Here is a 24,374-nt window from a genome sequence, read left to right as displayed (position 1 = left end):
CTGAGTTCTCTGTCCCCCATGTTTGTATTTGTTTCTCTGTATATAATGTTTCTTTTTTCAGAAAATGAATTTTATTGTGTGTATTTAAGTAATACGAAATGATGTTATGAAATACACATAGGTAGTAAAGACTTCCTATAGTGAAGTAAATTAACATCATCTCACATAGTACCCATTTTTGTTTTGTTGAACCCACCATCCAAAATGGTTGTTTTTGTTTTGTTGAACCCACCACCCAAAAAAGTTGTTTTTGTGACAAGAGCAGCTAATGAGTAGATTTTAGCTGCTCTTGCCATAAAGTTCCTTTTTTTTCTTACTGGTTTTAAGATTTTCTTTTTAGATAATTCGGTTATTATGTGCCTCATCTTAATTTTCTTTATGTTTTATTTGAGTTGGGATTGTTGACCTTCTTGGATCTATGTATGGGCACATAATTTTTATCCATTAAAAAATTTTGTTATTATTTCTTTAAATATGTTTTTGTCTTTTTCCACACACCCTTTCTAGGTCTCCAATTACAATATTTCTATCTTTGGGGAAGAGGTAATCCTTCTCTTTGTGTTTCATTTTAGATAGTTTCTGTCCGCACAGATTGTTCTGTCTGTACTTTGACTAATCATTTCTTTTGCAGTGTCTAATGTGTTAATCCTAGTCAGTGTATTTTTTGATGTCAGATGTATTTTTAATTGTTAGATGTTTATTTTACGTTTTTCTTAAAGTGCTTTTTCTTCTGTCTCCTTAGCATTTTATGCTTTCTTTTCTCTTGAACATAATGCAATATATTTCTTATAGCCATTTGCATACTAATTATACCTTTGTGTAATATCAGGCTCTGTTTCTTATTGACCATCAATTCTCATTATGAAATATATTTTCATGCTTCTCTACAAGTTGGTAATTTTTGAATAGGTAAAATATACTCTATATTTTACTGTTGGGTTCTGTATTTTTTTTTTTTTAAGTATTTGGAACTTTGTTTTGTACTGCAATTAAATTACTTGGTAAGTTTAAATCCTTTGGTGGCTTGTCGTTAAACTTTGTTAGGCAGGGCCTAGTTCAGTATACAGTTTAACCTGGCGCTGGTTTTGCCTCACTGCTGAGGTAGCAACTCTCTGAGTGACCAGCTGTACACAAGGTTTCTGTAGTCTGGTTGTTATGACAGTGAACTGTTCCAGGATCTGTGTGAGCCATACCTATTATTTGTTCTTTTCTTTCTCCTGGCTCTTCCCTGGCCTGTGGTTGTTTAGTCACTCAAATGTACTGGTTAGTATCCCTGCAGGACTCAAGGGCACCCACTGTTGACCTCTGGAGTATTTCTCTGTGTGGTTTTGTTCTTTGTAGTCTTGCTGCCCTGGCCTCTCTGAGTTCTCAACTCTGTCTCTTCAACTCAGGGCTCCCCTGGCTGTGCCTAGCACTCTCCTCAAGCTGTCGGGTGGGTCTGCTGCCGGATGTATTGCATCTGTTCCCCTTCTCTCATGATTGTCCTGAGCTGCCTGTTGTCTCATGTCTGAAACCCTTGTTTCATGTCTTTTGTCTGATTTTTCATGGTTTGAAGTGAGAGAATCGATCCAGCCCCTTTTCTTCTGTCACAGGTGAACAGACGTCCTCCTCCACATTGTTCACCTGCCATTTGGTCTGTGCAGGGCTCCTGGACCGTGCCATCAAGACCTCACTGCATTTTTCTTCATGTCACCCTCCACAGATTCAGAGGGGTTTGAGAATCAGCTCTGTCCCAAACTTCACTCCAGCTAGAACTGTGCGTTGGTAATGGGGAGTCTGGGGTTCTTTTAAGTTCCGGACTCACTTTGGAATCTAATCACTCTTTATGGAATTCTTTCTCTGGGAAAGTGCCTTTGACCTTCCTTCTCAACAACTGATTTATGGATATGTTCTCCTAATAGATAACTTCGGTTTGATAAAATTTGGTATCTAAGGTGATAGACAATATTGACTTCTGTCTCTCTTTGGATTCTTTTCCAAAATGCTTTCCAATTTTAATTATTTTTCCTTGAACTATTTACAGGACTGTCTATGAGAGAGAAGCTCCTCATGTGGTTCCCTGTAAGTAGCACTTATGATTCTATCACAAAGGTTATGTCTGTAAATGGAATGACTCTACATCTGCTGACTTGTGTGTTCTTACATTCACCTGAAGACACATGTCTTGCTGATCCCCTTTTATGCCTTGTGGTCTTATGTCACCCAAGGGCCCTGTTACAGGTCAGTAGGGTACTGTGTTGAGTGCTGTGCATTTCCCTCCTGGCTTCTGTAGAACCAGGATTTAAAGGAAGTTAGTTTCCTTCTCTTCTATTAACCTTTCTTCTCCAAAGTTAACCTAAATAGTCTAGCAGGGCCAGTTGGTAGTGCACTCTGAGCTGTGTCTTTGTACCTGTCTGGCAGTGCCTGTGGCCTGGTGTGCCATGGCCATGATGGTGCAGTGGTGGCTGTGATCACACTGAGGGTGGATGAGTGAGTCTGTGGAGAGGACCATAGTGTTCTCCTAAACACAGTGGCCCATACCTGCCTCGGACATTGTACTGTGCTGGGGGTGCAGGATTGAGTCCTGTGGTGCCCAGGGGGGATGGGCTGAGCCCCCACGGTACCAGAGGTATGGGGCTGAGCCTCTGCAGTGCTGAGGTGCAGACTGCAGGGTTAAGGGGACAGCAGGCAGAGGCTGAGGTCGGACAAGCCTGAGTGTCTGTGAGGAGGTAGGAGTAGCTGGAGGAGAGGGCACAGGAGGCTCAGGCAGGAGATGAGGTCATAGTGGGGAGCATGCTGATGCCAGCTCCCATGACCGTGGACTGGGGGCTGAGACTAGGCTATGGCATGTGAGTGTAGGGGCAGGGAGCCAGCCGCTCTTCTCTCTGTACTGTTGTTTTTTAAACTAAAGCTGTTACAGTACGTGCTTGTTAGTGAAATCCAAATCCCTATTGCCTTGGGGCCAACCCTGTAATTGTACGAATCTGGATCTAATTTTCACAGGGCTCTCCGGGGAAGTGCCTCTGGGTTCAGCACAGGAACACTGCCCTGTGTATGGCGCCTCTTTTCCCTGCCTCTTTGGTATTGTCCACATTCCTCCTCCTGGCAGATGGGAAACTTGAGTTCAGACCCAGACTATAATTCTGGAAATAAACCAGCAATGCTGGGGTAGGATGAGCTCCCCACAGTTACTGCACCTGTCCCCAAGCTAACGAGGGCCTAGGGCAGCCAGGCTGAGGGGTAGCTTGAGCCAGCAAGGCTGCCAGCAGAGGGATTCTGGAGGGACTTCCCTAGGCGTTAGTTTGGTGGCAGTCTGGAGGCTGGGAGACTTTTATGGGGCACCTGTGGCTCCTCTGCAGGTGGGGAAGGAGTGGGGAGGTTCAGAGTGGGATGCAGGGGGTGTGATGAGCCAGAATGAGTCAGACTGGGAGATCAATGTGTCGGGGGTGGGTGGTTTTCCATTCTCACATCACCAAGAACTCTCCCCACCTCCTTACAGCGAGATAGCCAGTGTCCTGTGGAGAAGTACTGTGGCCTCTCTGGAGACCCAGGTCAGTTTGCTGGTAAAGGTGTACTCCCACATCCTGCTAGTGGCAAAGCCCCTCCCAGCCCCATCTCAGAGCTGTTTTTCAACTACACCAAGATCAAGAAATTAAATAATGATAACACACAGTTTATTGAAGATTTTATTTACTTTGAGGTCTTTTATTCTTTGTAATACTGAATTTTTTAAATAGTTTTTCCTATTTCCTTAAGATAACTTTTGCTATAGAATCGAAAAATTTGGAAAATATGGGAAAAAATTTACAAACTCACCTGTACTTAGTGCGGACAGGAGGCATGAGTAGGGAAAGGGTTCCATTGGTGGCCCCCGCTCCTGTTCAGTGACTTTCTTCCCTCACCAGCCCCCAGCTTACGCTGCCACCCTGGGGACACCTTCATGAGCACGCTTGGTTTTGCCTCTGTCACGTGGTGAACATGGGTGTGGGGCTGCTGAAGCTGCAGTGTGCAAACCGGCCCCCCTTATGTTACTCCCGAGGGCACAGAGCTGCCCTCACCCACTCCAGGCCTGGCAGTGGCCCCTTGTAGATTTGCTCCCTCTGAAGACTTTTGGTCTGATGAGACAGTCTCAGCTGATGACTGCTCCTTGTAGTTTGAGAACAGAGATTCTTCTCCATTTCGTCTTGTTCCAGGGGCCCCGGCTACTTCTCCCGTGGCTGTGCCTGTAGTGCACAGAGCCACCTGCTCTTACCTGCTCTGTCCATTTTTTTTTTTTTTTTTTTTTGTAGAGACAGAGTCTCACTTTATGGCCCTCAGTAGAGTGCCATGGCCTCACACAGCTCACAGCAACCTCCAACTCCTGGGCTTAAGCGATTCTCTTGCCTCAGCCTCCCGAGTAGCTGGGACTACAGGCGCCCGCCACAACGCCCGGCTATTTTTTGGTTGCAGTTTGGCCGGGGCCGGGTTTGAACCCGCCACCCTCGGTATATGGGGCCGGCGCCTTACCGACTGAGCCACAGGCGCCGCCCAACCTGCTCTGTCTCAGAGCAAGCTTACCTTCTTGTTTCTCTGGGAACTTGCTCCTGCAATTCTCTGGGCCACCTCTCCCCTGTGCCCTCCGCATAGGCAGATCCCTTCTGTTAGTATCTGAGTGCCTATGTTTAGGTAAAAAAATTCTTCCCTTAAGCTTGATTTCCAGCCAGAATGGCAAATTGAATTCATAGTGGCCTCTGCTTCCTCTTAGACACCCACAAAGATGACAGACAGGATGCTTTTAAAAGGCAGAAACATAAGTAATGGAAGAGTAGACAATAGAACTTTGGAAGTTGGAAAGATGGACAAAGATAAAATGGAAAGGAGAGAAGTGCATGTGTGTGTGCGTGGTGTATGTGCTATGTGTAGGGTACACATGTGTTTACATGTGTTGTGTATGCATGTGCTAGCCTGTGTGTGCATGCATGCATGCGCACGTTTGTATGCTGGTGTATGATGTGCAACATGTGTGTATTACATGCATGTGCAGGTATGTATGTGCAGATGTGCATCTGAGTGAGTCATGTGTGTATCTCTGTTGTGTGTGTGTGTTGAAGGCCCTGCGAGGTGAGTGTCCCCTGAAGTCTTAGGAATGGCCTTCCCACATACCTCTGAGGACAGGGTTGGGAGAGAGAGGGGTGGGAAGCCTGTCTGAGCATTAGTCAGCCTCTCAGCCCCTTCCTGCCCTGGCTAAAGACTGCAGGTGCTTCCCCTGGGAGCCTGCTCAACAGCAGGGAGCTGCTCTGAACTGAAAGTGAGTGCAGGATGGCTGGGCCCCTGACCCCTCCACATTAGGCCCCCAGAACACTGGAAATCTGGGAGTGAGGCAGCAGGAAGGTGGTGGCCCAGGGGAGGGGCTCCTAGAGGAGGTTGGAGGATGTTTCTGGTGTAGGTCAGCAGGTAGTTGGCCCGAGACTAAGAGTTTGGTGAAGAATTAACCACAGGCACATGGAGCATGGGAGTGGGGTCCATTTGCTGCATGTAGGGGGAGGTGAAAGCATGTATAATGAGAATAAGATGTTGTCTGTCAGGCTGGGGTAGACACGACACAGCTGATTTTCACCTCCCGTCTCCTATTCTTACTGGTTTGTAAATTTAGCTCCCCCCTAAAGATGCCCATGTTGAATAGTTTAGAAATTAACTTTTTTTTTTTTTTTTTCGTAGAGACAGAGTCTCACTTTATGGCCCTCAGGTAGAGTGCCATGGCCTCACACAGCTCACAGCAACCTCCAACTCCTGGGCTTAAGCGATTCTCTTGCTTCAGCCTCCCGAGTAGCTGGGACTACAGGAGCCCGCCACAATGCCCGGCTATTTTTTGGTTGCAGTTTGGCTGGGGCCGGGTTTGAACCCGCCACCCTCGGTATATGGGGCCGGCGCCTTACTGACTGAGCCATAGGCGCCGCCCTAGGAATTAACTTTTAAATTGGAAATGTTATAATAGATTGTCTCTGAGTTGTGCTAATTATTATTTAAAGTAAGAGTCATTGGGTGGTGCCTGTAGCTCAGTGGGTAGGGTGCCAACCACATATACCAAGGCACATGTAGAGGGTTCAAATCTAGCCTGGGTCAGCTAAAAACAACAAAGACAACTGCAACAACAACAACAACAACAACAACAACAACAACAACAACAACAAAAAATAGCCAGGCATTGTGATGGGTGCCTGTAATCCCAGATACTTGGGAGGCTGAGGCAAGAGAATCTCTTGAGCCTAAGAGTTTGAGGTTGCTGTGAGCTATGACACCACAGCACTCTACCCAGGGCAACAGCGTGAGACTCTGTCTCAAAATAAATAAAAAATAAATAGAATAAGGGTTATTATGGTCTTTACTTTAAAAAGATTAATTCGAGAAATTAACTTTTAAATTGGAAATGTTATAATAAATTATCACTGAGTTGTGCTGATTATTATTTAAAATAAGGGTTATTATAATCTTTACTGTGAATCATTATGTTTAAAACTATAATTTTGAAAATGAAAGAACAGAACAATCTTTGAGAGGCTATTCTCACTGTTCTACAGAATCACCAGTCTTCTAACAAAGTTTGGCGGACCTGTTCCCATCTCTGCATATTGGCTGACAATGACAGGTGGCCAGACACTCTTTGTCTAGTAACATTTCTGGCACCCACGAAGGGACCCCTAGACTGTTCCTGTAAGTACGGTGTAAGTGCCATACTAGAGGAAGCTTAGCAATTGCCTGGGCCTGGGGTGCAGTGCTCCCATGATGGAGACTTCTGGGAGTCTAGGACCCTACTCTCATTCACCTGCGTTGTAGTCACTCACTGAGGTCCACCTGTTTTATTCTGGTTGTGTGCTAAGAACTTCAGTTCTCATCAGTTCTTATTTTGTTCTTGAAAAATCTGGTATTTCTGTATCTAGTCGTTATTATAAAAGCTCAGGCCTCATGGATGCACACTGAGAACTTTAGTTCTCATCAGTTCTGGTTTTGTTCTTGAAAAATCTGGTGTTTCTGTATTTGATCTGTATTATGGGAGCTCAGGCTTCAATCTCAAATGATAGGTCATTGGGGTGTATTCTGTGTCATAGTTCTCAGTATGGGTAACCGTCTGTATCTAAAAGACAATGAAATTTTACTATACATAGCCTAGCTGATGTATCATCTTGACTCTGGAAAAAAATGGCCTTTAAGTGAATCCTTGAATTTTTATAATGATGTTGCATTGTTTAAAGTAATAAGTCTGGTTAAAATACTTAAGTTTAATTCTTCTTGGTAGAATTTATGAGTTTAAAAGCAGTAATTAAAACTATATTTATATATCTAATTTATAGGCTATAAAAATGATTAACAGAAAAATAACTTAAAATGATAACTAAAACCTAGGTAAGCTGCTAAGATTCAAGTAAATTAGATAATAAATTAAGTCTGAATAAAAATATATGTTTAAAAGCCAGTAAATATAAATTCTACTTTTGTCTATGTATCTATTTGTGTGTCTATATATGTCATATGCCTGTGATGTTTCACTATCAAAATATACAAAAGAACTCTTAATTAATTGACTTAAAAAAAGAAAAATAAAGTAAATGCTTATATCAAACATTTTATCAAGAAAACAGAAAAGAACTTAAATACCTTTTGTTCTGGTGACTTTAATACTCTTTGATAAATAAAAATAGCTTTTAAAACTGTTATTAAAGTTCAGATGTTCAAAAATTATAGAATTGTCACCTTTATATTATTTCTAAATTACTAGATTTGACTGTGAACTTACATTCTTGATTTTTTTTTTTTTTTTGAGACAGAGTTTCACTATGTCACCCTCAGTAGGGTGCCATGGCATCACAGCTCACAGCAACCTCAAGCTCTTGGGCTTAAGTAATTGTCTTGTCTCAGCCTCCCAAGTAGCTGGGACTACAGGCGCCTGCTACAACGCCTGGCTATTTATTTGTTGTTGCAGTTGTCATTGTTGTTTTAGCAGACCTAGGCTGGGTTTGAGCCCACCACCCTTGGTGCATGTGGCTGGCGCCATAACCACTGTGCTACAGCAGCCAAAACTACATTCTTGATTTCTGAGCCTCTGAATTCTGAGGTCTAGATAGGTAGCTATGGTGAGGCCTAAAAGACATATTGTTAGTGCTTAGGCCAACAGCTACAAGACATAGTCTAGCCCAGTTCTTCCCTGCTCCAGCCCAGTTCTTCCCTGCTCCAACTTTACCCCCTGGCTATTCTAAGAAAAACTACACCTTCCTGTCTTCCTGCTTTCTGGCTTAAACTGCACCTGATAGATAAAGACACAGATAAGACCTATCGTTTGCAGCCATCTCTGATGCCACATGGCCATGTGAGACTTGAAAAGACCAGGAAAGACTTCAGGGATAGTGTTTATGTTGTGGTTTCAGAACACTTTTAAGTAACTTAAAACCTTAAAGTCATGTTATGTTTCATAAAATATCTAAATCATTTATAAAATGTAATACGTCAGCTGACTAGATTGGGAAAACCGAGTCTTTCTCTGTCAAAATAAGATTTTGGGGGGGGCTTTAAAAATCTTCTAATTGTCAGTTTGACTAAATAAATGACTAACATTATAATAAACTGTAATTCTGTTTTATAAAAAGTGGTTCTTGTGGGGTAAGAAAGATTAAACAGAAAAAAAAAGACGTTGTGTAAAAAAAATCTTATGTGATAAAGTTTTGTCCTGAATAGTGAAAGGGAGGATGAAACAGAAAGTTTCATATATTTATATAAGTTGTCTGTACAGGTAAATAGAACTCATAAAAGAAAATTTGTAAAAAACTACACATGTGATTCAGTTGACTGTGCTTTATAAAATTTAATTACCTGTTTGCCCATAATTTAACAGGAAGTTTTTCTTTAACCTTTTCAATAAAAGTGGTCTGAAAAAAACAATCCCTGAGCGTCCAAATTAAAGTTTTGACCGACTAAAAAAAACTGAACTTTAAAAGGTTTAAAGTTTACACCTTAGGTAACTTCCTTTATTGTCTTTAAAATGTTTTAACTTATGATCCAATTTTAAAAAATGTTTTAAACCTTTGATATTTTAACAAACCTTTCAGAATCAAAACTCTAAATTCAGTCTTTTTAAAATATTAAGACCACTAAAAGTCTTAAAAAACATTAGACTTATTTGGTATTTTAAAACTATATAAAAATATAGTCAAATATAAAAAATAGTGGTTAATTTTCAATAAACTATGTTTATATGGGGCGGTGCCTGTGGCTCAAAGGAGTAGGGCGCCAGCCCCATATACCGGAGGTGGCGGGTTCAAACCCAGCCCCGGCCAAAAAAACTGCAAAACAAACAAACAAACAAAAAACCTATGTTTATATGTATGTTCTAATATTATAAAATATGGCTGTCTTAATACATGTTATCAATAATAATTTTTAATTCATCTCAAAAAGTATTTTTAACCTGACTAAATCCAAAATTTGTTCTTCAAAAAAAATAATAAAAAGGTCGACAGGTTCTCTTAAATATACATTTCTGATAACTTTAAACATCATATATACCATCACACTAAAAATAAACTTTTACGTCTTTAATTCAAAAGCTAAAACAGAATAGAAATTAATTACATGAGATTGAACTGTTTTATGACGTTTTAAAATATAACTAATTCTTTCTATGTTCTGTTTTCCAGAAGTCAAAAAAACCCTTTTTCCATCTCTTGAGCTATTTATAGCCTGCAATAATATATATGGAAACAAAATTTAAAACATTTATTTTTCTATCTTTTTGTTTTCTTCAGAATTTAAAAACTGTTTATTAATGTTCTTAATTTCTGACAAAATTTACGTAAGTTCAAGAAAAATCTGTTTTCTTGTATAAGACACAGTAAAAATTACTGGTTATTTTACCAAAACTTTTTTCAAAACCTCCAACAAATAACATCTGATCTTTATTATGACAATCCCGGCTACTTCTGAGCTATACTATGCTACACTCTAAATTATTTAAAAAGAAACCCTTTGCCCTACTTCCTGAAACCACACGTTTTAGGTGATAACCAGGTTATCCTCAAGACTTAAAAAAAAAAAACAACTCACAACCCCTACCAACAAATTATCTAAACTACATAATTTCCACATCTAACCTTATCCCCCTTAAAAAACCCAACTAAAAGTAGATTGGTAAATAGCAGAACTGTGTGAAGACAGAAGTTAAAAACTCTAGTTGTTAAAATAAAAAATATATTATTAATCAGATATCTTTATTATTATATTCAATGTACCCCTTATTGTCTTTTATTAACTGTACTACATATTATTCCCAATATAACATTAAAACTATCCCTTGTCTGAATAAGTTCAATCCCAGGACAAATACAATAAATCATACTAATTATTTCCATTTAAAATCTATTTCATAGATATAATAATAGAAGTGAAAAATAAAAACACATAATAAAAATAAGATCCAGTCTGTCAGGCTGCGGTAGACATGACACATCTTCACCTCCAGTCTCCCATTCTTACTATATTATAAATTTAATTCCTACCCTAAAAATACTCATATTAAATAATTTAAAAATTAACTTTTAAATTAAAAATGTTTAATAAATTATCTCTGAGTTGTACTACTTATTATTTAAAATAAATGTTATTGTGGTCTTTAAAAAGATTAATTTGAAAATTTTTTTTTTTTTTTTTTTTTTTTTTAATTTGGCCGGGGCTGGGTTTGAACCCGCCACCTCCGGCATATGGGACCGGCGCCCTACCGGCTTGAGCCACAGGCGCCGCCCAATTTGAAAATTTTTAAATTAAAAATATTATAATAAATTATCACTAAATTGTGCTGATTATTATTTAAAATAAAGGTTATTATAATCTTTACTATAAACCATTATGTTTAAAACTAAAATTTAAAAAATAAAAAAAAACAGAATAGTCTTAAAGAGACTACTTTGTGGGCGGCGCCTGTGGCTCAAGGAGTAGGGCGCCGGTCCCATATGCCGGAGGTGGCGGGTTCAAACCCAGCCCCGGCCAAAAACCACAAAAAAAAAAAAAAAAAAAAAAGAGACTACTTTGTTCTCCAAAATCTCCAGCCTTCTGACAAAGTTTGATAGACCTATCCTGTCTCTACAAATTGACTGATAGTGACAGGCAGCCGGACCCTTCTTTGTCTAATAACAGAGGGGAGTGGCAGTCGTGTGGCCACACCAGGGGGATCCTTCTGGGGTTGGGAGGCTTAGAAGAGTCAATTCCCATCTTTTATAGTAGGAAGTTAACAGGCGATACACAAAATTATCAAAACAAGAGTAGTATTACAAACTTGGCAATTAGAAATTGGAGATAAATAGGCCAGTGCGATGGCTCATCCCTGCAATCCCAGCACTCTGGGAAGCTGAGGTAGGAGGATCCCTTGAGCTCAGGAGTTTGAGGCCAGCCTGAACAAGAGTGAAACCCCAACTTTATTAAAAATAGAAAAATTAGCCAAGCGTTGTGGCAGTGCCTGTAGTCCCAGCTACTCAGAAGGCTGAGGCAGGAAGACTGCTTGAGCCCAGGAATTTGAGATTGCAGTTACCTAAGGTAATACCAAAGCACTCTACCCATGGTGACAGAGACAGAGTCTCAAAAGAAAGAGAAAGAAAGAAGAAAGGAAGAAGGAATTGAAGATAAATAGTAAAAGAGGATAAAAGAGCTGAGGGAAAGGTTGTGGTGTGGAGGCAAGAGGTAGGGGGAGAGGGCCAGGGGCCACTGTTTTTTGTTATAAGCTTTGTAGAATTATTTGATTTCTGAAACTATACATTTATAATTGTATTAAAAATGAAAATTGACAGGTTATATCAAAAATACTGTTTTATTTAAAAATTATGAGACTCAAGCCCTCTAGCCCCCCTTCCTGTCTCTGCTCCTGCTAGGGCAGATCTCTGTCACACTGGCCATCTGGTTTTCCCCTGTGGACTTGACCTCTCCACTGCACCAGGATCCCTGACCTCTGACTGCCCTGTGCCCAGGGGCTATGGCCATTTTGTTCCACACTGTGCCAGGAATTGAAATGGACATACTTGCACGGGCTGCTGTTTAACTGAATAGTATTTTGTACAATGCTCCACTGTACCTAGTTTGAAAACATCATGTTTAGAAGGTTGCATAGTGTCCACTGTATGGATGTATCGTTTATTGGATCATTCCCTTTTTGCTTATTTTCCCCTACTTTTGATACCATCTGTAGCAGGGAGGTGAGCATCCTGGTTCATTAACCCACAGCAGCCCCCACATCAGGCCACGTTCACACTCCTGGAGCTCCTGGGTCAGTGTGGTGCCGTGTGGAGGTGCAGTATGACTTCCAGACTGAGCTCAGGAACAGTGGTTTGAAGCAGAGAGCCCAGGCTACTGTAGCCCAGAGAGCATCTTGAAATGTAGGAGAACATAATACAGGCATTCCCAAGTTACAAAAATCCAATGGACAGATCACTTACACTTACAAATGGAGGCTATTACAGGTAATAGGTAAATGTACCTGTTCCAACTTAGATACAGATTCAACTTAAGAACAAACCTACATAGCCTGTCTTGTTTGTAAGCCAGACATTGCCTGTACACATGCATATCTGGCCTTTCAATAAGAGTTCAGCCTCCTTACTCATAAAAGTTCCTGCTTTGTTGAAACACCACGCTGTTAACGTTTGGTAGATATTTTCCCCAGTGGAGTTGAACATCTCGTCTGATCTGTAGCATTGGAGGCAGTTACATCAGTATTTCCCTTTGTGAAGTCATCTTCTATTGTGCCTATATTTAGAAAAACCTCTCCCATCCTGAAATATGAGTACTCACTTCTATTTTCCTTTGTGTTTTGTTTTTTATATTTACTTGTATAATTCACTTGGGATTTAGTTAGATGTATATTAGTAGGGGTGAAGATGTTATTTTTTCTTATAAGTTTTGAAAATACCATTCATTAGAAACTCCATCTTCCTGGGCAGCGCCTGTGGCTTAGTGAGTAGGGCGCCGGCCCCATATGCCGAGGGTGGTGGGTTCAAACCCAGCCTCGGCCAAACTGCAACAAAAAAATAGCCGGGTGTTGTGGCGGGCACCTGTAGTCCCAGCTACTCGGGAGGCTGAGGCAAGAGAATCACTTAAGCCCAGGAGCTGGAGGTTGCTGTGAGCTGTGTGATGCCACGGCACTCTACCAAGGGCCATAAAGTGAGACTCTGTCTCTATAAAAAAAAAAAAAAAAAAGAAACTCCATTTTCCTGATGATTTGTGCTGTGATTTTTGTCTTATATATGTACCAATAAGTGAAAATATTGTGTATTTTACTGTTTGCTTTTGAATTCTCTAATCTGGTCTTGTTCTGGTACAACTGTTTCATTTTTTTTTTTTTTTTGAGACAGAGTCTCATTTTGTCACCCTCAGTGGAGAGCTGTGGCATCATAGCTCACAGCAACCTTCAATTCCTGGGCTCAAGCGATCCTCTTGCCTCAGCCTCCTGAATAGCTGGGACTACAGACACATGCCATCATGCCCGGATATTTTTTCTTATTTTTAGTAGAGATGATCTTGCTTTTGTTCAGGCCAGTCTTGAATTCCTGAGCTCAAGCAATCCACCTGCCTCAGCCTCCCAGAATGCTAGGATTATAGTCATGAGCCATCGCACTGGGTGTTTTAATTATTTTAGTTTTATGATATATTTACTTATCTGATAAAGAAGCCCATTATTTAAAAAAATATTCTGGCTATTCTTGGCTACCCACTTTCTAGATGAACTTTAGATTGATTTTCAAGTTAAAAAGTTATTCATATTGAGATTTTGTTCTAAATGGATCAAATCCATAATTTAAATTTTAAACAGCTGATATTTTAACAGCATTCAGTTTCTGATATGGAAAGTCCTTCTCTCTTCCCAGGTATTCCTTTATTAACCTGCAGTTACATTTTATAGCTTTCTTGCTGTAGGATTTTTCTTTTGAACTCTTTTACAACTAATTAGTGTTATTCGATTATTGCAATCAGAATTTTTTTCTATTGCATTTATAGAATGCTTAGCAGTATATAGGAAGACTATCATTTTCTATGTATTTGCAGGTTGGCATGTGTTAAAATGCTTTTATTTCTGAGAGGGATTTCAGTTGAAATTTGACTTGTTCCTGATTTGATGCACTCTGCTTGCTGTGGCTGTCAGATAAATATTCTTAATTAATCCACAGAAGCTTCCTTGTAAAACTAGGAACTTAGTAACTTGTTTGGTTTTTAAAATTGAATGTGAAAGTTGCATTTTACTAAATGTGATCACGGTTACATGATTTCTCCTTTAATCTCTTAATGTAGTGAATTCTGTTGAGATTCTTGGAATAAATTCTGTTAGGTCTTATTGACACTTTTAAACACTGTTGCAATCTGCTAGTATTTACTCAGACTAAGTAAGGGCTAACAAGAGGGATAGACCTGGAGTTGAGGTTAGCATAGGGTGGGGTAACTGTGAGAGAACAATTCCTGTGAATACTGGGTGAGGGTTATTATGAAGGTCGTGTTTCTGGTTGATATGGGGATACTGTGTGAGGATTCCGGTTACGGCGATACTGTTCTGTAAGATTCTTTTTGTCTAATTTTTATGAGTTTGATGTTAATTAATGTAAATAGTAGTTTGCTTTCATGGCATGATTTGAAAATCTTGTTTTTCTGTCCTTTATTTAAGTAACAAATTTTACTATACTTTATTTTAAAAAGAAAATACCGTTGGTCCACTATTTGGTTGAATTTCTATATTAAACCTCAGATTTCTGCCTGTCTATGTACAATTCCTGCCATGGGTATTACTTTCATACACATTTTCTTACATATCCTTTCTTTTCCCTTAGAAAAATAGTCCATTTTAGATAAGTTTTCAGGTATATGTGTAAAAATGTGCATGTTACGCTCTCACAGCTTGTAGTCTTATTTGCTCCCTTTATATCTAATGCTCATTTTAGCTTTTTAGTCAGATGTGTCAAATATCTCAGTTTTATTTCCAAAAATAGCTTTCAGTTATATTGATTATGGTTTACTATTTCATTAGTTTTTCATTTTAATGCACGTTATGATTTTTTTTCTTCCTTTAGGTTAATGCTATTATTTTTCTTGAATGCTTCCCTTGGGTATTTTTGGGATTTTTTTCCTAACTAATGCATTTTGGCTTTCGATATTTTTCTAAGACACTTTAAACTGTATTCTATTGGTTTTGATATGTACTAAATGCTTGTCAGTCAGGTCTTTATTCCTTAATTCAAAACATTGAACTTTCTAGGTGTTTTATTTTTCCCCATCTGGGAGGACTGCCATTCATTATTGCATTTCTACTTTTAAGGCATCAGGTTTGGCCTGCAGGGATCAGAGAAGGGCTGAAAACCCTCTGGGGCTGCAGTTATCTTAGAGGGAGCCCGGTGACAGTGGGCCAGGGCAGGTGGCCGTGGGGCTTGGGCACTAGAGAGGGGACTAACTGAGAGCAAGCCCCAGACTATCATGGGGTCATGAGGTATGGACTGAGCAGTGGAAGGTGACCAGATGGAGTCTGTGATTTTATGCTGGGTGGCCCTGGGGAGGTGGAGGCGCAGCAGGTAAGGAAGAGAGCCTAGAGTTTTGGGGCCCAGGCGAGATTCTGCATGAGGCCCAGGGAGAGCACCACTGGGGTGTAGAAATCCAGCTTGGTGCTGAGAGGCACTGGGGGTCCTGTGTGGAGAGTAACAGTTGGACGCCTGGGGACAGCTAAGTTCTGAAACAGCTTCAAGACCCACTGGCTCTGATGAAGTCAGGCTGGTTTCTCTTAGTGCCACTGTGCTGAGGTTGAAGGGGTTGGTTCTGTGAGGCCCTGCCCAGGGCTGTCATGGTGCCAGTCCCGTGAGTGGTTTCTGTCTCTTGCTATGTTGTAAGGTGCTCATTTGTCTCCTACATGCTCAATGGCCTGTGGGGAGTGGAACAGAGGCAACTTCACCTCAATTGTTTGAAGGCCCACTTATGCTGCCCTGTGTCGGGGGCTCCAGGACTGTCTACAGCTGGAGGCCGTGCACTCCGTGCAGAGGAGACTGAACAGTGCCTCCTCAGCAGTGCAGCGCTGCTCAGCCAGAGCCCTGTGGTTGCAGGGAAATGAGAAGGGATTTGGGGAAGAGCTCTCTGTCTGCTGTAGGCAAGGGCGAGGGCCCAAGAGGCACTGAAGAGTGACCAGAAGAGAACTGAGAGGGGACTTGGATCACTTCAGAGTGAGACAAACTCACGGGAGCATTGGTATTGTTTGAAAGGCAGATGTGGCCCCAACATGGTGTTCTCGGACGTTGAAGCCCAGCCAGCACTTGGTCCTGGAGGGAGCTTCAGGCCACAGGGTTGGATCTGGGGCCAGCTGATTCTCCTAACATCTCTGCAGCGTCTCATCTATCCAGCATCTGTGGGTGTTCCTGTGGTGATGTGAGGATCAGGCCTCCTTCACCATGAGAGCTGGGAAGACCCAGCTTGCTGGGGGAAGCTGTGGTGATGCCATGGTACTCTACCAAGGGTGATAAAGTGCTCTCTTCCAATGCTATCAAAGAACAGTGACATAAGTGGCCACTGAGGCTGCCATCTGCCCAGTGGTGGCTCAACTCTGTCCCTCTCTGGCTCCCAGCAGCTCTGTAGCCTCACTGGTCTCAGGGCTGTTTCAGGATGGGCACAGCTCACCTTCAGAGGGAGATCCAACAACTGCCCCTGGGGCCCAGAAGGCCTTAGGTACCAGCCTTTTTTCCCTTCCTCTTCATGGCTTCCTCTTTCATGGTGGGCAGTACTCTTTCTGGGCCTTTCCCCCCTGCCAGGGATTATGGAGAGAACTGTCCTTCTGGAGGTGTGGATCAGATTGTAGCCTGGTGTGAGGGATGATCATTCTTCACCATGACTCATCTCTTCCCTGCTGCTATGTTGCCAGGCTGTCTGGTGGCCCCACGCAGAGATGGTGATGGATCTGGACAGCCACTGTGGCTGCCCCGTGCCAGCCGGGGATGGAAGCAGAGTGGGGAGCAGCCTCCTCCATGTGCACATGCAGACCAGTGGGTCCAGCACTGCCTGCTGCTTTTACTACCAAGCGTACCACCCACTTGCTTCAGACTGCCCAGTGTGGCCGGAGGAGGGGGGCTGTGCCCCTCCCTCAGCCATCTTCTGACCCTGAGGAGGATCCATAGTGGTCACAGGGGCGGAGGGCACTTTTGTTTCCTGGTGAGCACCTCCCACTTCACCTGTGGTCTTCTGCTTGTCTCAGGGCTCCCTTTATTCCTCCAAAGCCCTGGTGGCACTTATTAGCGCACTCCATTCTACTGAGTACTCAGCCCTTTGCCACCACAGATTGTGTGGGATTCGTGTGGTGGAGACCTGCCCTGCCCTTGGGTGTGACACACCCTGGAGACCTAAGCCAGGAGACAGCTTCAGTGGGGATGGTCGTGCAGGCCTGTACCCTTACCATGCTGCCTGCCTCCTGCTCACAACAAACTGGAGACCAGACCCTCTGAGCCTTGCTATGTGCCTGGCAGCTGAGGGGGACAGCTATTCTCTCATCCCCTGAGATTAATTTGACAAAGTAGGAGTAGCAATAATGGGACGAGAATCTGGTAGCAGCCCGACTGAGCTGTCAGATTCCAGTTCTGGTTCCGAGTCTGTATTTTGCTTCCAGCTCCACTCCTGGGCCATGACCCAGCCAAGGGTGCTCTGCCTCCCCCAATGGGTGGAGCTGGGGGCCGCATAGGCCATCTGGCTTCTGCCAAGGGAGCAGGGCCAGTGGAGTCTGCCTGGGTACATGTGCATGGCCATAGTAGGACTTGCTTCTGTGTTTCTGTGTTCCAGGCAAAGTGCCTCACTCAGGCCTCATGGTTCTCCAAGGGTCTCTGAGGATCCATGTGCATCAGTAAAGGTACTAGTCCCAGCTACTCGGGAGGCTGAGGCAAGAGAATCGCCTGAGCCCAGGAGTTGGAGGTTGCTGTGAGCTGCGTGATGCCATGGTACTCTACCGAGGGTGATAAAGTGAGACTCTGTTTCTACAAAAAAAAAGATACTAAAGCCAAGACATGTCAACACTGGAGAAAAGATTTGTACCCATAGTTCCCGGGTTCCAGAACCTGTGCACTCGGCCCCTCACTTCATCCCTGTTAAGTTGTAAGATGTCCCCTTCCAGGGTCTAACAGAGGGCTGTTTTGGTGGACTTAGTAATAGGAGCTATTTGAATGTTTACAACCTGAAAAGGGAGTAGCTGGGACAGAAAAACCTTAAATTTGAAGAACCGAAGAGAGAGCAGGGATGTTGGTCTCTGGGGAGTTGGGAGGGTGGATTTGGAGTGGGAGAGGTGCTGTTCCCGGCCACACCACTGCTATCTGCTCTCAAGACACATCCACCAGCTGTGTCCCTAGGGATGCCTCACCAGCACTGTTTCCCTCCAGTGCCAGGTCTGATCCAGCTTTGGTGCCACGCCCAGCTGTCACATATCTATGGGCTCTGTCAGTCTGGAACCTTCCACAACCTTTCTTTTGCTTCCAGGATGCTGACATTTTCAAGAACATAGTCTCTCTTAAAAAACAGAAGTCTCCTATCGAGTTTATCTGGTGACTCCTCATGAGGAACTGATGTGCACTCTTAGCACCTGCCTGCGGGAGTGGCACCTTGGGGCCTTGCCTGGAAGACTGGGGCAAGGCTGTGGGTGTGGAGTGTCTGCCTCCTCCTGGCTCTGCAGTGAATAAGCTGTCTGTGGGATGACATCCCCAGGCGAACCGGTGTTCTGCCCCTCACAAGCTTCCCCTGGGCTTTCTCTTCTGTCTGTGCAGGTCACTGGTGCATTCCCAGGTCTGTCCTTGTGAGCATCCTTCTCCTCGTCCCCATATGTCTACTTATTATCAGCTTCATTTCATGGATTCTTGTTTTTAATTCCACATGGTCCTTGTGTGTCATTCCTCACTACCCCCAAAGATCTGGTGCTCACCTTGGGAGCTTTTTCTGCTGACCCCCAATGACTTCCTTTCCCCCACACCCTGTCCCCTAGTTTTAAAAAATATTTCCTTTTTTGTCTTATGTTTCAGGCTCATCTTGTACCTAACATACCCAGCCCAAGCATCAGCCATTTCTTTGAAGGGCCCAGGTTCCTATGGAGTGGAATGTTATTAAAGACCACGCTCTGGGTGCTGGGCATGCTTAGTTGCTGTGGGCATTATCTTTGTTTCTAACCCTGTCAGTAATCAGAACTGGACAGTACATGCATACATACACACAAACATACGTGTACGTGTGTGTATAAATGTACACATATACGTGCATGTGTAACACATCAGCCCCACCAGATCCTGTCTCTTCCCATGGTCCCCACCCCTCACGTCTGACAGTGATGCTGTCAGGTGGCCCCACGCCTTGCGTGTGACAGTGACGCTCTCAGCTTGTCTCTCACCCGCTCCTGAACCTCATCTGCATGTCTCTTCCCAGCTGTGTGCTTAGTGGTGTCACGCTGGCAGTGTGAAATCACCCGTGGTGGGAGGATTTGCCCATGGAAGGAAATTGGCAAACACACAAACCAGGTCTTCCCCCTCACACCCAGTAGCCATTTGTCAAACATGCACATTTACCAACAGCACACAGTAGGCAGACACATTGTTTCGGTTTTTGTTTATTCTTCCTGTGTTGTTGTAAATCTGAACAGATACATTTATGTTATCTAAGTTTCTCTTTTTTCTTACATTATATATATGTATATGATATTGCTATATATGTTCTTTTTTACTATTTTTATTCTAAAATACATGTGACATTTGCTATTTTAACTGTTCTGAGGTGCACCTGCAGTGCCACGCGGTTGTGCGCAGCCTCGGCACTCCTGCTCTTCACTCAGCAGCACTTAGTTGCTCTGCACCTGTGCACAGTGTGTTTTTCCTTTTTCTTTCTCTGCCACCTGGTTGGTGCTGCTTCATTATTTGGATTTTATGAAGCTAGGATGTTGAAGTAGTTTACAGTATTTTGTAACTGCAGTGTTTCCAGGAAAGTCATAGACACGAGATGGCAGGGTTGGACAGCAGTGCAGGTGTAGTTTTGCTGTCATTTCCAAATCTCTGTCCATGCCTACCATGCTCCACACTGCCCCACGGACAGGCGCTGTGCTTCAGCTGCTCATTGTGCTGAAGTGAGGGTGGAGCATTGCCACTCAGTGTGGTTTTAATTTGCATTTCTCTTCCTATGAACAAAGCAAAATGTCTTTTCATGGGTTTAAGAGATTTTTATATCTCTTTTCATGTCTTTGACATATTTTTCTTTAGGGTTTTTGATCTACCCCCCACATTTAAAAAGGATTTATCTATTTATTTATATTATTTTTTAGTATAGTAGGTATGTTGTTTCTTTTTCCTGCGATACATGCTGCAAATATTTCTTCCATTTAGTATTCGTCTTTTATGTTTTCTCATGGTACTTTTTGCTGTGCCAAAGATTTTTAATTCTTAAAAAGTCAAGTTTATCTATCTGCTCTTTTCTTTCTGTGAATTTTTAATTTATAGTTAGAAAGCCTTTTCTTACACCCAGATTAAAGAGGAAATCTTTCATGTTTTATTCTAGTCCTTACATAGTTAAATATTTTATTAGTTCATTTATTTTAATTTTTTTTAATATGTTGATTTCCCCCCCATGGGACACTTAATTTTCTGTTTCATTATTTCTCTTGTTATTTTCTTCCTTTTGCTTTTGGGTTCATGTTTCTGTTTTTTTTCAAATCTCTATTGAATATTAGCTCATTGACAACCAGCTTTTTTGATATAAATAAGCATTTAAAGTTATACATTTCTAAGTGCAGCTTGTTCCAATGCACAGATATAGATATATATTTTATTATCTTTAACTTATAAATGTTATCTTATTTCTACTATGATTGTTTTTTTGGTTTATGAGTTATTTAGAAGTATTTCTCAATTACAAATATACATAGCTTAAAAGTATTTACTATGTAAAAATATACATTTGTATTTGAATATACAGTATTTTAAAATATTTCAGTTTCTAAGTTCACTGCATCGTGGACAAAGTGATCTCTGTGTTGCAGTCTTTGACTCTAAACTTTGTTTAGGATGGTGCTTGTGTGGTTCAGCCTCATAAATGCAGTGTGCGTGTAAGAACAGACTGTGTCCTTCAGGTTGGAGAATCAGCATTCTCTGTGTGGCCTTAAGTGAAGCTTGATGATTTTGTTTAAGTCTTTTCTGTCCTTGTAGATAACTTTCTTTAACTGATGTTTCAATCACTGGGAGAGGTGTCTTCCAGTCTGCCAGTATGATTGTGGATTTGTCAGTTTTCTTCTATTTCTGTTCATTTCTGCTTTATATAAAATATTGAGACTTTTAGATGTTTCTAGATGCATATAAATTTAAAATTCTTGCAGTATCTTACTAATAAATTGGATCTTTTTATCTTTATGTGGTATATTCTATTTCTGGTAATCCTTTTTGTCTTAAAGAAAATTTTATCTGATGTATTTGCCTAGTATATATTTTTCTTCCTATTCCTTTTACTATTTCTGTATCTGAATATTTTTGGTGAATTTTTTTAAAACGATATCTAATAGATTTTTGTTTTATCCCCCTGTGACAATCTTTGTCTTTAAAAGACTAGAACATTTAGCTTACTTTCATTTATTTTAATTACTTATAATTTGGAATCCTTTCTACAGTCTTGTTTGGGGCTTCTATTTATTTATTTATTTAAGATTTTATATTTTTAGAGCAGTTTTAGGTTCGTAGCAAAATTGAGAGAGCAGTGCAGAGAGTTTCCATCTGTCCCCTCCCGTAGTCAGGGCCCCAAACCTCACCAAAGCTGTTCTTTTGCTACAGTTGTTGAACCTGCACTGAAACACGACCCTCACCCCAAGTCCACAGTGCACCTCAGACCTCACTCCTTTTTCTTTTAAGTGTGTATGTGTGCCCATTCATCAACCTCTTTTTATCCTGGGCTTTCTATTTAGCTCAACTTTGTTCGTTTTTCTCTTTTCTTCCCATTTTTTGATAGACAAGTGTGTTTTTGTACTCTTTCACTATATAATTTTGTGTTTGTGTCCAAAGTTAATCCACATCTCTAGACACATTCCAAAGAACACAAGAATTTTACGATACTTCATTTCTGGTTGTTCTCTCCTGACTCGAATGCCACTTTCTTTCTCTATTGGTGTATTTTTAATGCTGTGCAGCCTTCTTCGTCCTTGATATACTTGCCGCCTGTTTAGATGTACTCACATCTTGCTGTGTTTTGCTCTTCTGCTTGTACTGCAGATGCTCCTGCTTCTAAAATGCATCATGGTCAGGGTGTTGGTAAAAAACTATTTTTAACTGAAACCTTCTTTATTTGATAATGTTCAATAAGTATTTTACTTAAGTCATTCTGAAATTGCTTTACCTAAAATCTGCTTTCCAAATTAAACTTCAATGGAAAAATACTGACATGTGGCATGTTCTTTAGAAAAAGCTTTGTTTACAAGTTCGAGGTAGTGATGTGTCTTTGTTAAATGCATATACATGAAACTGTCATTAGATTAGTTCAAGTATACAGTAAAAGTTTAATGCTGAAAACCCAGGGAAACTTTTGAATTGTATTCTGGAAATCTAGTGTGTTGACTCATTACGTTATACCTTTGCCAGTACCATCTTTTTTATTTTGGTGATGAATTTCTCAGTGGCTCATTTCTTTCTCTGTGGTTAAGTTTGGCCTGCCGATCTACCAAAATCTGCCAGTGTGTTTCTATTTATGACTACCAGAAATTATCTCACATTTTTCAGTAGCGTTTAAAAAATATTTCCTTTTAATATAGCTTGAAAATGTTCATGGGTTTCAAATTTAGCATGACATCTTGTGTCTTCTCAAGGCAACATAAACATATAAATGGTAATAACCTACTTTAAAGTTTCATAGAGAGGTTGAAAACCTAGTAATGGAGAAAATATTAATAATAATAGCTCCCACTCCTCTAGGGTAAAGTTCTGGGTGGTGAAACTTCTGTTGGAGCAGAAATTTTTGTTCCATTGTCTTCAGCTTCAGCTTTCAATCTAAATAATGCTCATTTCAAGGACTTTTCCTTCTATTGAACTCTGCTCACTGTGAAAATGTTCTCTGTGTCTTTGATGGGTTATGACTTTGCCATGATGTGTCTAAGTATAGATTTCATAATGTTTATCCTACTTGGTATTATTTCTAGTATATATTTTTTTTATCATTGAGCTTATTGAAGTATAATTTATGTAGTGTAAAATTCACCCTTTTTAAGGATACAGTTTTATGAGTTTTGATGAACAGATGCAGATATTAACTGTCATCACAATCATGACATAGTATATTTTCACCAACCCCAAATTCCCTTAGCCCCTTCCCCTTGAGCCCCTGATGATGACTACTTATTGTGACTGCAGTTTTGCCTTTCTCAGAGTGCTGTGTAAACGGAATTCCACAGTATGTCACATTTTGAGTCTGTTGTCTTCACTTACCCATCATGCTTTTGAGATACATCCATGTTGCTATGTAATTAATGAATATACCACAAGTTGTTTATACATTCACCAATTGAGAGAAGTTTGAAGATGTACAGTTTTAGTGTTTATGAATAAATCTGCCATAAACTTTCTTGTACACATCTTTATGAGGATGTGTGTTTTTATTTTTCATAGGTAAATACCTAAGACTGGTCTTTTCTAGATCATATGGTAAGTGTATATTTAATTTTGTAAGAAATTGCCAGTGTTCCAAAGTAATAGCACCAGTTTGCATTCCCACAAGCAATGCATGAGAGTTCTGTTGCTTGAGAAATGGTCAGCATTTAATGTGTCAAGTGAAAATTTTATCCTTCCTGGTGAATGTGTAGTGGTGTCTCATTGTAGTTTTAATTTGTGTTTTCCTAATGAAAAATGATACTAAATGTTTTTTCGTATGCTTATGTGCCTTTAAATATTTTGCCCATTAAAAGATGTTGTACTGTTTATTTTCTTATTGTTGAGTTGTGAGGGTTTATTATATTCTTTAATACCAGTCATTTATTAGATATGTGTTTTCCAAGTATTTTCTCCCAGACTGTGGATTTAATTTTTATTTTCTTAATATCTTTTAAAAAAGAACAGAAGTGCTTAATCTTGATGAAGTAAAATCGGTCATTTATCTTTTCTTTAATTGTCTGTGTTCTCTGTGTCCTACCCAAGAATTCTGCACTGTATATTTTCTCCCAGAAATTGTACTATTTTGGTTTTTATATGTAGGTCTTTGACCCTTTGGCCCTCCAGTCCATTTTGAGCTAATTAAAAAAAAATGTATGATGCAAGGTACGGGTTGCGACTCATTCTTACTGCATGAGCACACATTTCTTTGAGCATTAAGAGACCTGTTATTTTCTCCATAGGTCATCTTTTCTCTGTCCTCAGTCAGCCGTTTGTGCTTGGATCTCTTTGTAG

At 41.0% G+C, this 24,374-nt stretch overlaps 1 protein-coding gene across 5 annotated transcripts in view; it reads left to right on the top strand.

The window, feature by feature from the left end:
* Positions 1-24,374, top strand: part of PCBP3 (poly(rC) binding protein 3) — a 273,796-nt gene that overhangs the window by 116,460 nt on the left and 132,962 nt on the right. For 2 of the 5 annotated variants that reach the window (XM_053565886.1, XM_053565889.1), the window contains exon 2: positions 23,601-23,636. The exons of 2 other annotated variants lie outside the window; for them this stretch is intronic. The gene's annotated coding sequence lies outside the window, so the exon portion shown is untranslated. Of the gene's footprint in view, positions 1-2,023; positions 2,062-23,600; positions 23,637-24,374 lie in introns of all 5 variants that reach the window. One more of the 5 variants, XM_053565888.1, reaches the window with a different exon arrangement.

This window comes from Nycticebus coucang, chromosome 16, assembly GCF_027406575.1.
Source record: "Nycticebus coucang isolate mNycCou1 chromosome 16, mNycCou1.pri, whole genome shotgun sequence".
Classification (NCBI taxonomy): domain Eukaryota; kingdom Metazoa; phylum Chordata; class Mammalia; order Primates; family Lorisidae; genus Nycticebus; species Nycticebus coucang.
This window is presented reverse-complemented; position numbering and strand designations above follow the sequence as displayed.